The sequence below is a fragment of the Malus sylvestris genome, chromosome 11, assembly GCF_916048215.2.
Source record: "Malus sylvestris chromosome 11, drMalSylv7.2, whole genome shotgun sequence".
In the NCBI taxonomy this organism is placed as follows: Eukaryota; Viridiplantae; Streptophyta; class Magnoliopsida; order Rosales; family Rosaceae; genus Malus; species Malus sylvestris.
This window is the reverse complement of record NC_062270.1, coordinates 28,713,056-28,726,292: the sequence shown is the minus strand read 5'-3', so window position 1 is coordinate 28,726,292 and position 13,237 is coordinate 28,713,056. Positions and strand designations below refer to the sequence as shown.

Below are 13,237 nucleotides of genomic sequence, written 5' to 3'. Positions count from 1 at the left end.
GCCCGATAATAGTGGAAGGGGAGATGATGGAGGCTAATTTGGTTTCTTTCAATTTGGCGGAGTTCGATGTTATTTTGGGAATGGATTGGCTATCCAGGCACCGTGCTTATGTCGCATGTTGGGAGAAACCTGTGACGTTTAATCGGCCTGGACGATCGTCGATCACGTTTCAGGGTGAGCGACGAATCCTTCATAATAGTATTATTTCTGCTATCCAGGCGAATAAATTGTTGCATAAGGGATGTGTGGGATTCTTAGCTCACGTTGTGACGAGGGATTATCCTTCGTTGAGTCCTAAAAATGTGCCAACGGTGAAGAAATTCACCAATGTATTTCTGGAGGATTTACCAGGGTTACCACCTACGAGGTAAATCAAATTCACAATCGATGTACTTCCAGGTACAGACCCTATCTCTTTACCACCTTATCAAATGACACTAGTGGAGTTGAGGGAATTCAAGATTCAACTACAGGAGCTAGTGGATAAAGGTTATATCCAGCCTAGCATGTCTCCATGGGGCGCTCCTGTTTTGTTTATTAAAAAGAAGGATAGGTTGATGAGACTTTGCATCGACTATTGATAGCTGAACCGAGTGACGGTGAAGAACCATTATCCTCTGCCTTAGATTGATGACATGTTTGACTAGTTGAAGGGTGCTTAGGTGTTTTCTAAGATCGATCTTCGCTCAGGTTATCACCAGCTGCTAATTTGGGAGGAAGATGTACCGAAGACTGCCTTTCGCACTAGGTATGGACACTTTGAATTTCGTGTCATACCTTTTGGATTAACGAATGCACCTGCTGCATTCATGGATTTGATGAACAGAGTCTTCAGACATTATCTGGACCGGTTTGTGATAGTGTTCATTGATGATATCTTGATCTACTCTAAGAATGTTGCCAAGCACAAGAAACATTTGAGGTTGTGTTGGAAAGGTTGAGAAGTCAGCAGCTGTATGCTAAGTTCAGTAAGTGTCAATTCTGGCTAAACCAGATCATCTTTCTCGGACATGTAGTATCTAGTGATGGAATTAGTGTAGATTCTCAGGAGGTTTTGATAGTATATACATAGGAGCAATCGAGGAATGTTACGGAAGTGAGGAGTTTTCTTGGTCTGGCTGGCTATGACCGAAAATTTATTTAGGGTTTCTCAGCAATTACCCTGCATTTGACTAAGTTGACTTGGAATGAGGTCGAGTTTAAGTGGGATGAATACTGTGAGCGGAGTTTTTAGAAGCTGAAGAAACGTCTTACTTAAGCTCTCATCCTTGCCCTTTCGGAAAAAGGCAGTGAGTTTGAGATTTACACAGATGCATCTCTGTCAGGTTTGGGTTGTGTACTGATGCAACATGGGAAAGTCATTGCCTATGCTTCCAAGCAGCTCAAGACCCATGAGAGAAACTATCCCACTCATGATTTGGAACTTGGCGCAGTGGTGTTTACTCTAAAAATTTGGTGACATTACCTGTATGCGAGAAGTGCCGTATCTTCACTAATCATGAGAGCCTCAAATATATCTTTACGCATAAATATTTGAACTTGAGGCAGAGAAGATATATGGAGCTCATCATTGATTATAACTGCATGATCGAATATCATCCCGAACATGCCAATGTAGTGGCGGATGCACTTAGTCGGAAATATCACGGGCAACTTACATCCCTTCGAGCTATCCATGTTCCGCTACTATTTTCTCTTCGAGAAACGGGCGTTACTATGAAACCGGATGATCAGGGAGCTTGGTTGGCAAACTTCCAGGTTAAATATGTTTTAGTGGATATGGTCAGAGAAACCCATGAACTTGATAAGAAGTATGCTGACATAAAGAGACTGGTTTTGGAGGGAAAAAGGAAAGATTTTAATATCCGAAAGGATGGAGCCTTGATGTTGGAAAACAGGTTGTACGTGCCTCAGGATAACGAAGCAGTGAAAAAGGAAATCCTGGATGATGCGCATATTTCAGCATATGCTATGCATCCAGGAAGCACCAAACTATATCGCACTATCCGTCCGTTCTATTACTAGGTTGGAATGAAGCGGGATGTGGTGGATTATGTGAGTAGATGCATCATTTTAACATGAGATCGGCTTGGGAAAACGAAAACCCATCTTCGGCGAGCCCGTGAGTGTCGAGAGGTTTTCCGATCATTACTGGCCATTTCATGGTGAACCAAAGGTATTAAATTACTTCTCTCACCTTGTGCTTCCTTTTGGTACTTAGATTGGAGCCTAGGGTTCATATTTGCAATTGGCCGGAGCTGGGGAAGCTCCGACGTTCACCCACGTCGACACCGAGGCCTTTAGGCCGTTTCAAGACCATCGGGCTTTAGGCCTGTTATGAACCAACCCAAAACCCTTACCCATTCCCTTTTTATTTTTATTTAAATTCCTTAAAACTCAAATGCAATCGGGCCAGGCCTATAAGCCCAGCCCAATTGGAAACCTTGTGAACTCGGAACCGTGTGAGTAAACTAGGGCTTCAAACCTTTCTAGTCAGGCCTAGAGGCCATGTGAGAATCAGGTCCTTCAGCCTGTTTGCCTAAAACCTTAAACCCTTAGTGAGATTTTGATACTTTGAATTATATTTCTAATGTAAGACATTCAACTTCCTCTTGAGCATTCCAAACGGACGAATTTTGGATTGATTCCAATTGGAGGATGTTTTTGTGCCTCTCAACTTGTTCGTATCAAAGTCTCATAATTTTCTACCAAGCGGTTTAATTATGGTGATGAAATAAAAGAGCAGCGCGCAGTGCTGTCAAAGTGACGTTTCAGGCTTATATGGGCTTTTTGGCATCCAAGATGATGTCTTTTGGTTTCAAGGCCTTCTGCAATTATGTTCGGGAAATCTAAAGCTTTAATTCTAGCTGTTTTGGGCCTGTTTTTTTGAGCCCTAAAGATCCAGAAACGTGGGATTCTTTGTGGCTGGGCAGATTTCCCAAAGTTAAGAATATAAATGTATTTCCTAGTTATCTTATTCTATTATGTTTCCTATTTTTTAGAAAACATTTTCTAGTAGTATAAATAAGGCTATTTAGCCATTAATGTGAGGGAGAAAACGCACGCTCTAATTTAGAGAATTGCCTTTGACAATTCAAGTTTATTTTCAAGGTGTTTTCTTTCCATGTTCTTAATTTTTTTCTGTTTATGGATGTTCGTAACTAATTTCCATTTGCTAGGGCGAAGCCACGAGCCTTAGCATGAATATGTAGTGTTTATTCAATTGCTTATGATATTCTGCATGCATTCTTTGAATTATTAATCACTGTGTTTAAACTGTCTCTATATCTTAATGCTTAGGTACCATTAGGATGTTTAGATAAGTAATTTGATGCAATTCGGTTGGAATATCATTGGAGGATTGAGTATGGCTTCTTGTGGTTAATAATTGTAATTTCACTTAATGCAAATATCATGCTCTTAGGGGTTGCATGGTTTTTCAAAGGGTTTTAACAAAACTTAATTAATCTTGCAGGTTCATATTTGAATTGAATATCACAGACGGATTGCATGTTAGATATACATTATTGCTTGAATATCACGAGGAGAATATGCATAAGGAAAACCTAACCTTCAAAGTTGCATGTGTAATTCATTAGTAATTGGTAAAACTACATAGAATTGTTAAGGTGACGGCAGAACACTAGGCTTTTACAATTTGGTTTTCAAATGTTTCCTTTTGTTTTCTTTATTTTACTAATTTATTTAATTGTTTTAATTTGAAATTCGTTTTTAATATTTTAGGTCACAAAATCAACATTTTCCAAACTTTGTTTTAAATAATTAATTAATAATTAGTTTTAAACACAAATTATTCATTTAATCCCTGTGGAAAACGACCTTACTTGAGCCGTTTATATTACAACCACCTTGTTCTCTTGCACGTATTTTTAAGTGTTTTTATTCCTATTTTTGTAGGTGGTAAAAATCCTATTAATAAATTGGCGTCGCTGCCGGAGATTGTTTGGATTAATTTGTGTTATCATATTCTTAGTTAATTATTTTTGTATATAAGGCATTGAAACAGTCCCTATTTAGAGTTCTACACTTCAGGTTTGAAAAATCATCCTTATTTTATGTGGGCATGTAATCAATAGTATTTTGAGCAATCTGATCTGTCACAAGAGCTTTTGGTGGAAGACAAAATCACTATATTGTTGGAATCATCTAAGTTGTACATTGAAGGAAACACTCAAGAATTTCAAATTCAAGCATTAAATTGTGGGAACAACTTTGATGATCAAGAGGAGATTGATGCAAGAAATGAGGAGCCACTTGCTGATCGCGAAATTACTTTCCCAGAATCTATCTACTCCTACCCAAGTCCATATGTCGCACATGTACTATCAAGGGGCTTGTTTGCTCCCTAAATCCGCCATGGGGCCTTGCGGGCAAGCCGGGGATTTGCTGCACATACGAGATTGGTGGGTGCGGGCGTGCCACTACTAGATGCCGCTAGTAGACGGGTTTTTAATGATTGAGGTTGCGCCTGAGTTTGACTTCGAACCAAGAGATTGTGCCATTAAGTGGGAGTTGCTCAAATTAAGGTTCTTTGTTTGCCTTGAAAATAAGGACTTTACTTATATGGAGAGATAGAACAATATGTAAATGACAAGGTTGCTTGGAAATATAAATGACAGAGGAAAGTGACTAATATTGCAGATTGCTTGTAATTTATCTGACTGGAAATGAGTACATAAAAGCTACAAATGAGATCGATACCGCAAGTGAGTAGCAGAGCTAATAAACTAGATAAAAGAAGGCTTTTGGCAAATCTGGTTTGAGCAGAGTTTGTGCTTTTGTTTGTTTGTTTGAGTGTCCATAATCCTTGTGCATCTGCTTATTTTTATAGAGGTTTGGAGGAAACCCTCCTGCTGAGGTTTTGTACTTGCCCGAAAGAAGCTTGGGCAGCTTGCATTTCCTTACTTGGGTAGCTTGCATTTCACTTGCCAACTTGCATGGAGAAGTAATATTAAAAGGGGAACTTGCATTTCCACCACATGCTTTCATCACATGTTTTCCCACTTGTAATAAACTAACATTAAAAAGAAGCAAGTTGGCTTCTTTCACATGTTCCTTGCCCGAAAGCTTGCTGATGCCTTTCCATCTACTTGCAATACATGCATGTTCCTTGATTAAACAAAGGCTAGACAAACCTCCACCACCCAAACAAATAGGAGAAACAATATTATAGTGTCCAACCCCTCTACTTGCATCTAAATATCTTTCCAAGTTAGCTTTCTTGCATATTAATCCTCCAAATGCCATATTTTACCCAAATTGCCCAAATAAGTAAAAATGGGTATATTTTGAGTGCAAACAGGGCTGCAGAGCAACCCAATAAGCTGCAGGAATGCATGGAAACTGTTGTTCATACGAAGCTTGAGTTTCATACACCACATGATCAGTTCTTTAGCAATCTGAACGATTTGGATACTAGACAGATGACTACTAATACAGTTTTTGTTGCTGAATTGGACTGTCCAGCAACACAACACAACAAATTTAAAGAAAATCATGGTCAGCTTCTTGGCAGCCAGATTCTTTGTAGAAAGATTTAAAAAGATTCAACCATTACAAAAATTGTGGGTGTTAAATACAAGGTGGAAGTCAGTTCATCGAAGATGTAATCCTCGCTGGAGGGGACTCTTTTTTATTACAAGAATTCATTCACATAGAAGGGGCAATATGACAGCTTAAACAAAATTTGAATGAATAATTGATAAACATCAACATATCCCGTACTTACTATCATCTTATGATGCCTACTAAGGAGTGGTTAATTCTAAAAGAACAAGTGATGTGATCAACAATTCGTCCCGCTACGTCAAGCTATAGACGTTAACTAAACCGCTTATTGGGAGACAACCCAATTTTTCTAACTCTTTATTTTTTTGTTTTCGTTTATTTCATTTTCTGGCTTTTATTTGAATTACAAAAATCACAAAAATAAAATAAAATGAAATAATAAAAAATCAGAAAATTGAACAGAAAAAAAATGCAATTTTTAATTCTTGTTATTTTTCTTTGCTTATCTAATTAGGCTTTTGATTTGTGATTGCAGGTTGCATTCGAAACTGATTTAGCCTAATCTCAACTATGCATGGATTCATACATTCACCGATCATTAACCTTAGCATTCATTCATTCACCTCAACAAATTGATCAGCATACATCACAATATGGCATCCAACATCAAAGTGCAGCAAATCAAAGGAATGCAGAGTACAGTCAAGTTTCAAATACACTTACAGTGGGGATTGCCAAGACCTCAATGCTAATTGGATCTCTTTCACTCTCTCTCTCACATTTCATTACAAAAAAAATAAAAAATAAAAAAAATAAAAAAATATTTTACATACATTTTTGGGGGTGGGATCCAAGTAGCACGAAAGACATAGTATTCCAACAGAGACTAGATTCAGTATCATGCACATAAATTTATCAGACATTCATCACATGGTACATGCAAGCACATGGGAAAGACATAAGCATATAGAAATTCATTGATCTAACACATGTAGGAATAGATTGAAGAAAGGGGGGGGGGTCATAAATTATACCTTTAGCTTTGGATCCGAACATTTCTTGTTTTGTTTACCAGTGCATTGCCGGATCTGATATGTTGTAGCAATTCCGTTGTCTCTTCCATGGTACTGATGTTAGCTCGAAGTTCCTTGCACAGATAAAGACCACATGCATGTGTTGGTTTTGGTTTATTTTACTGCAATGCACAAATTGAACTGAAACAAAGAAGTTTAAGGGAGAGTTTTACCTTTGCACCTTTCAGCTTTTGGATCGGATGGAAATGAGGCCTGCAACTCTGTATGCAGGAGTGATGAACTCCATGAACCTCTTTGTTGTGTTGTAGATGAGTAAGAGCGCGAGAAAGATCTCTCATCTTTGGAGAAATATGAAGGCTAGGGTTTGAGAGCCCACACGGCTCTAGGCTCGAGGTGGAGAGTCTGTAGCAGTGTGAGAAATGAGAGCTGATCACTTAGATTAAGAGGAAATTGTAGCAATGGTCCCTTAATTTTAACTCAATTGGAGCGATGGTCCCTCAACTTTATTTCCATGATCATTGGTCCCTCAACTTGTCAAAATGTGCAGCTATGTCTTTTCCGTTCAATCTGTCAATATTTCCGTTAAACTCAATCACGTGCGTGGCATGTGTAAAGGCAAATAAGGAAACATAATTACACGAGGGTTGAAGTTGATGAAAACAGCAAAGCGGGCTGGGGTTTATGAAGAAAAACAACCCAATGGAAACTTCCTACGTGCCCAATTGAAACTTCCTTCATCCCCAACCCAATATCATATTCTTGAAATACCTCCATGTATTGCAATAATCCACTGGAAGTTGATATAAAATTTGTCCAAGAGTAAAAGACTGCCAAAAAATAGAATTACATTCCCTTTCCCATACTCTCCATGCTTTTATTCCTCCTTATCAGCTTCTTGGTACCACTGGTAACACCTTCATGCCTTCTCCTCATCGGCAGTGGCTTCCAGATAGTTGACGTTGCTCCTGAGTTTAGTGAACCTTCTCCTCCATGCCTTCTCTTATATATTAGTGTAGTAAAGCCTTCTCTTTTTCCACACTACATTGTCCATACCCACTTCGAATCCACCGATATTTTGCAGAAAACTAGTCAGCTTCTGCTGTTGTTTTTCTTCACAAAAAGATGATTATTGTCATATATGGTGGGAATTTGAAGAATATGAGGTTAGGCATGGAAGAAGTTTCAATTGGGTTGGGAGGAAGTTTCCCTTGGGGATGATTTTCTTCGTAACCCCTAGCCCCCTTTACTGCTTTCATCGACTTCAATCCTCGCGAAATCATGTTTCCTTATTTGCCCTTACACATGCCGTGAACGACTGAGTTTAACGGAAATATTGACGGAGTGAACGTAAATGACATAGCTGTATATTTTGACAAGTTGAGGGACCAATGGTCACAGAAATAAAATTGAGGAACCATTGTTCCAATTAGATTAAAGTTGAGAGACAATTGCTACAATTTTCTCCTTGGATTAAATAGGCGAAAGTTGGGGTTTTTAGCATGAGTGCATTTGAGAGGCTTAGAGCTTCTGGTTCATGCTTCGAGGTCTTGGGCTCGAACCATCCCAAGTCACCAGTACAAAAAAGACTTTGCGAGATGTAGGACTGTCGTCGTGCAAAGTCAAAAATACGTCGCCCAAAAATTAGCCAAACGAACCTTCGTCGCGCAAGAACCGTCGCGCGAAGGCAGTGAAGGAAGGGTTTGCGCGACGCAGTGCCTACCTACGTTGCTCAAAGTAGCTTTGCGCGACGTAGGTAGGCACTGCGTCGCGCAAAGTAGATTTGCGCGATGTAGGTCATGCGTCGCGCAAAGTAGCTTTGTGCGACGTAGGTAGGCACTGCGTCGCGCAAACCTTTTTTTTTTTGTGTCATTTATATTTTTTTATTTAATTTTTAATAAATATTATAATTAAATTCTAAACAATAATTAATAAACCAAGAAAAATTAATTAATTATAGAATATATGAAAATGTACGTTTGTCGGAACAAAAAAATAAAAAACTACAAGTCTTCTAAGTTTAATACATCATGCTACTCGGTATCATCTGGGCGAAGTGGCTGGGAAGTCGAAGGTGGAGCAACATTAGGTGCTGGCATCGTCGGGATTTGGAGACCAGACATCGCTAAGGCCTGAACAATCATATTCATCCTCTTGTCCTGAGCCCTAATGTGGTCGCCCTGGGCCGCAACTTGACATCTTAGGGTTGTCACTTCCTCCTTCAAGGAATTGACCTCTCCTGTGGACAATCTGGAAGAAGAGGCACCCGTTTCACGAACCCCCACCTTCCCCGTACACTGAACAACTTACCATGACGACGACCGAACTTCTGATCCAGGACCTCAGTCACGATCTGAACATCTGCATCCTTGGGTACAATGACGTCCTCGATCGGGGTCTCTGGGGGAAGCTGCGATGTTGCTTCTTGGAGAATAGCAGTGCTTAATAATAAAGAAAAAACATATAATGTTTAATAACAAAACATAAATAATATTTGAACGATTCATAAAAATAAGAAAAATAACAATTACATATACTTACATAAAGCTGGTCACTGTTCTCATTGTTGGGATGAACGTAAACATGCTTGAACAGGTCAATCTGTGGGAACTTAGAACCCTCCTAAAGAAAAGAAAAAACATTAAGAAAATTTTATTAATCAATAATAAAAAATAAATTGTATAAAATTTCAAAATTAATATACTTTTACCTCACGTCGTGCCTCAACCCTATACGAAAAGGGCTTCGAACCGGAATGGTGGAGAAGTGTCTTTGAGTCCCGAGCTTTCTTGCCAGCAACAGATTTCTTCTGTTAAACATACAATATACATGTTAGTGCGACTATTTGAAAGAAATTATTAAAAAAAGCTTAAATAAAATAACAAAAACAATAAATTATTATTAAAGTATTATGTACATGCCACAAATTTTGGATCCGTAAAATGTGTGCAGAGCCATTCCCAATCCTCTCGCTGCTCCTTATACTCGAGTGGGCAACCCTGTAGGCGCAATCTCCGGAGATTTCCCATAGCTGAAAATGCTTGTGAAGAGCGCTCTTCCAATCTTTGTACCGGCTTGCTAAGGTCTCCTCTAAGTAGGCACTGACCTCAGGGGATATGTCCTCCATTTAAAAAACGACCTACAAATATGAAAAACAAAATGACAAACAAAATGACCATGTATCAGAATAATTGACAACTAGTTTATAAGATATTGATAAAGTTTGTCGGTTTACAATAATAACTAGAATCTTAATTTGTTAGGAAGCAAACAATATAATGTTTATATTCTGAAAGATCTCAAGAGTGGGGTTCTGATCTCCCATGCGAGCCTCTTTCCACCGGTACAGAGACCAAAGGTGGAAATTCAACATTTTATAGAGAGGTTGTAACTGCACTGACTGTAACTCAAGATCAACTATTCCAGTAGCATGTTAAATGATTTGTTAGGATGTCAGCCAACTACTATTATATATACTTTACCTAAAAAGAAAAAAAAGTCATGCATGTACAATTTAATGCAATTCCATAAAGGTAACCTATTGCATACAAGCATTCCATATCCCACTTTAACAGTCAGTTAATCACGTTGGCTTCCAAATAGCTGTTACTAAGGACATGCTCTAATATTTACAACCAAAAACCCATTTACCCCTTAAGATGTGAGCTTCGTTAAAGTAATTTACATGGAAGTTTGTAGGCGATCATGCGTCTGCTCTCTTATTATTTGTCCTCTTTCATTTTCTTCCTTGTTATATATATATATATAAAATTTTTCTCTAACAAATGATATTATCTACACTAAAAGAAGGCCGCTAAGCCTCACAATGCTATTCCTAGTAATTTCTTAGGCTGTGCTCAGTGGCTGTTGAATGATTGAAGAGTAAGACGAATATCTGCACCATTCATATCTGCAATAGCTTGCATAATATCAGAAAGACTGCAACTTATCAGAAAACCATGTCACCTATCACGGATTCACTTATTGTGAAACTGTTAGTAAGACAAGCACCATCATTAACCTTACGTAAGCAGTAGCTCTTGTTCGCGTACCTAATGTGAGTACCAGCTGAGGAGTGACTTTCCTCCAGTCATCGGAACTGCTGGTTTTCTGAACCAAAATATGGTAAAGAAAGTAAAAACACAATGTCTCCAAGCCAAATACAACCTACAATTATGAAATTCTATGCAAGTAGTGAGTGTATTTTCAACGTATTGGCAAGTAGGCGACACGAATACCAGCTAGGCAACATCAGCTTGACAAATTTGATGTAATTAAACACGACTAGTTCACTTTTTTGACAAATGAATAGATCAATTCAATAATATGTACACAACATGAGAAAGATATAAGCATAATTTATTTCCCATGAATTTGGATGAATTTGCAACTGTTGAAGTTGGTATAGAATCCGAGAGGGGTTCCTAGCTGAGATAGGAGTTCTAATTGTAATAGGTATGGGAAACTTGGACGCAAGTTTCAGATAGGTTTAGGATTCCAACTCAGTTTAGGATTAGGTTTCTAACTAGTATAAAAGAACCTTAACGTTAGGGTGTGTAGAGATGAGAGTATAGTGTGAGAGATTTATGTGGCAAGGAAACTATTGTGTGAGTGTGAGTTTTCTTGTAATACTTTATTAAATCAATAAAGTGAGCTTCCATTGTTCATGTTTGGGTGATTGTTTTGGTTTGATCGAAGAGTAAGTTACAACAAGTGGTATCAAGAGCCATAGGTTGCGTGGTCAGATCAAAACAATGTCAAAAACTGAAAGTGGAGATGATAGGGGTACTGAGGTAACCAAAACTTCGGTGCAAAGTGCTAGATTTGAGATCGAGAAATTTATTGGGACCAATAACTTCGCTATGTGGCAGTGCGAAGTTAAGGACGTACTGATTCAACAAGGTTTACTGGCTGTGCTTGGAGATATGCCTATGATGATGAAGAAGGAGGAATGGCAGCGGCTGAATGCACATGCATGTTCCACGATTAGGCTATGTCTTGGTAAAGCACAAAAATATGGTGTGATGAACATCTCATCAGCCAAAGAACTATGGGATACATTGGAGTCGAAGTACTTGAAGAAGAGTGCAGAAAATAGACTTTATCTTAAGAGTAAACTGTATCGCTTCCAGTACAAGGAAGGAACCAAGATGATTGATCATCTTGAAGAGTTTAACAAGATGGTTGCTGAACTACTGAACCTGGAAGAGACAATCAAGGATGAAGATAAAGCATTGATTTTGATGAATTCCTTACCTGAATCCTACGAGTCGTATGTTACGACATGGATTTATGGTAGAGAAACTATTAAGTTTGATGAGATCTCAAGCGCAGTGATGAATCATGAAGTTCGAAATCTAGATAGACAAGAGAGGAACAATTCCGAAGCACTAATGGTAAGGGGAAGATCAAAGGACAGAAAATCTGCAACGAAGAAGAAAGGCAAGTCACGCTCGAGAGGTGCCTCAAGCAACATGAGGTTTTTGGATAAAGATGAGTGCGCCTTCTGCCATGAGAAAGGGCATTGGAAAAATGATTGTCCAAAAATCAAAGCCAAAAACAAGGAGAAAAAATATGAAGATTCAGAAGCAAATGTTGTTGAAGCTAACGATGAAGATTTCGTCTGTGCCCTAACAACATCAGAAGGTATCGACTATATGAATCAATGGGTGCTTGATACTGGATGCACGCATCATATGACCTCTCAACGTCATTGGCTTTCTTCTTTCAAAACCCTCACTGGAACGGTGTATATGGGGGATGATAACCCATGTGCAACGAAAGGAATTGGCAGTGTTAGGATCAAACACCATGATGGCGTAGTCCGAGAGCTACAAGGGGTAAGATATGTCCCAGATTTTAAGAAGAATTTAATCTCGTTAGGCACTCTTGAATCTCAAGGTTGCAAATTCTATTCGGAAAAACAGACATTGAAAGTAGCCAGATGAGCATTAGTGATAATGAAAGCACCTAGAAAGGGTTTGCTCTATTTGTTAGAAGGCATCACTATTGAATCTTAGATAGCTATGGTGGCAGCGAGTGATCAATCAGATACATCTTCTCTATGGCATATGAGGCTAGGGCATGTGGGAAACAAGGCATTGCAAGGATTGATTAAACAAGGGGTCCTAGATGAAGCCAAAAGTGGGAAGATCGATTTTTGTGAACACTGCATTCTTGGCAAACAAACAAAGGTAAGATTTGGCACTGCAATACATCAAACTGAGGGTATCCTGGATTATGTACACTCGGATGTCTGGGGACTTGCAAAGAATGAATCTCTAGGAGGAAAGAGATGGTTTGTGATTCATTGATGATTATTCACGTAGAGCATGGATTTATATGATGAAGCACAAACATGAGGTGCTGGATATTTTCTTAGAATGGAAAAACACAGTCGAAAGGAAGACCGGCAAAAAGTTGAAAGTCTTAAGAAGTGATAATGGGGGAGAATATATGTCTGATCCCTTCTTTGAAATCTCAAGCAGGAAGGTATAACACGACATTTCAGTGTTAGGGAAACTCCCCAACAGAACAGAGTTGCAGAACGGTTAAATCAAACACTATTAGAAAAGGTCAGATGTATGCTGTCACAAGCAAAACTGCAAAAACGTTTTTGGGCAGAAGAATTGAGTTATGCATGTCACATTTTAAATCGTCTTCCTTCTTCAGCCTTA

The 13,237-nt window shown here is 38.7% G+C and overlaps 2 pseudogenes; one reads left to right on the top strand and one right to left on the bottom strand.

The window, feature by feature from the left end:
* LOC126590360 (transcription initiation factor TFIID subunit 6b-like) overlaps positions 1 to 13,237 on the top strand; it is a 41,481-nt pseudogene that overhangs the window by 20,099 nt on the left and 8,145 nt on the right.
* Positions 8,489 to 10,119, bottom strand: LOC126591456 (uncharacterized; annotated as a pseudogene).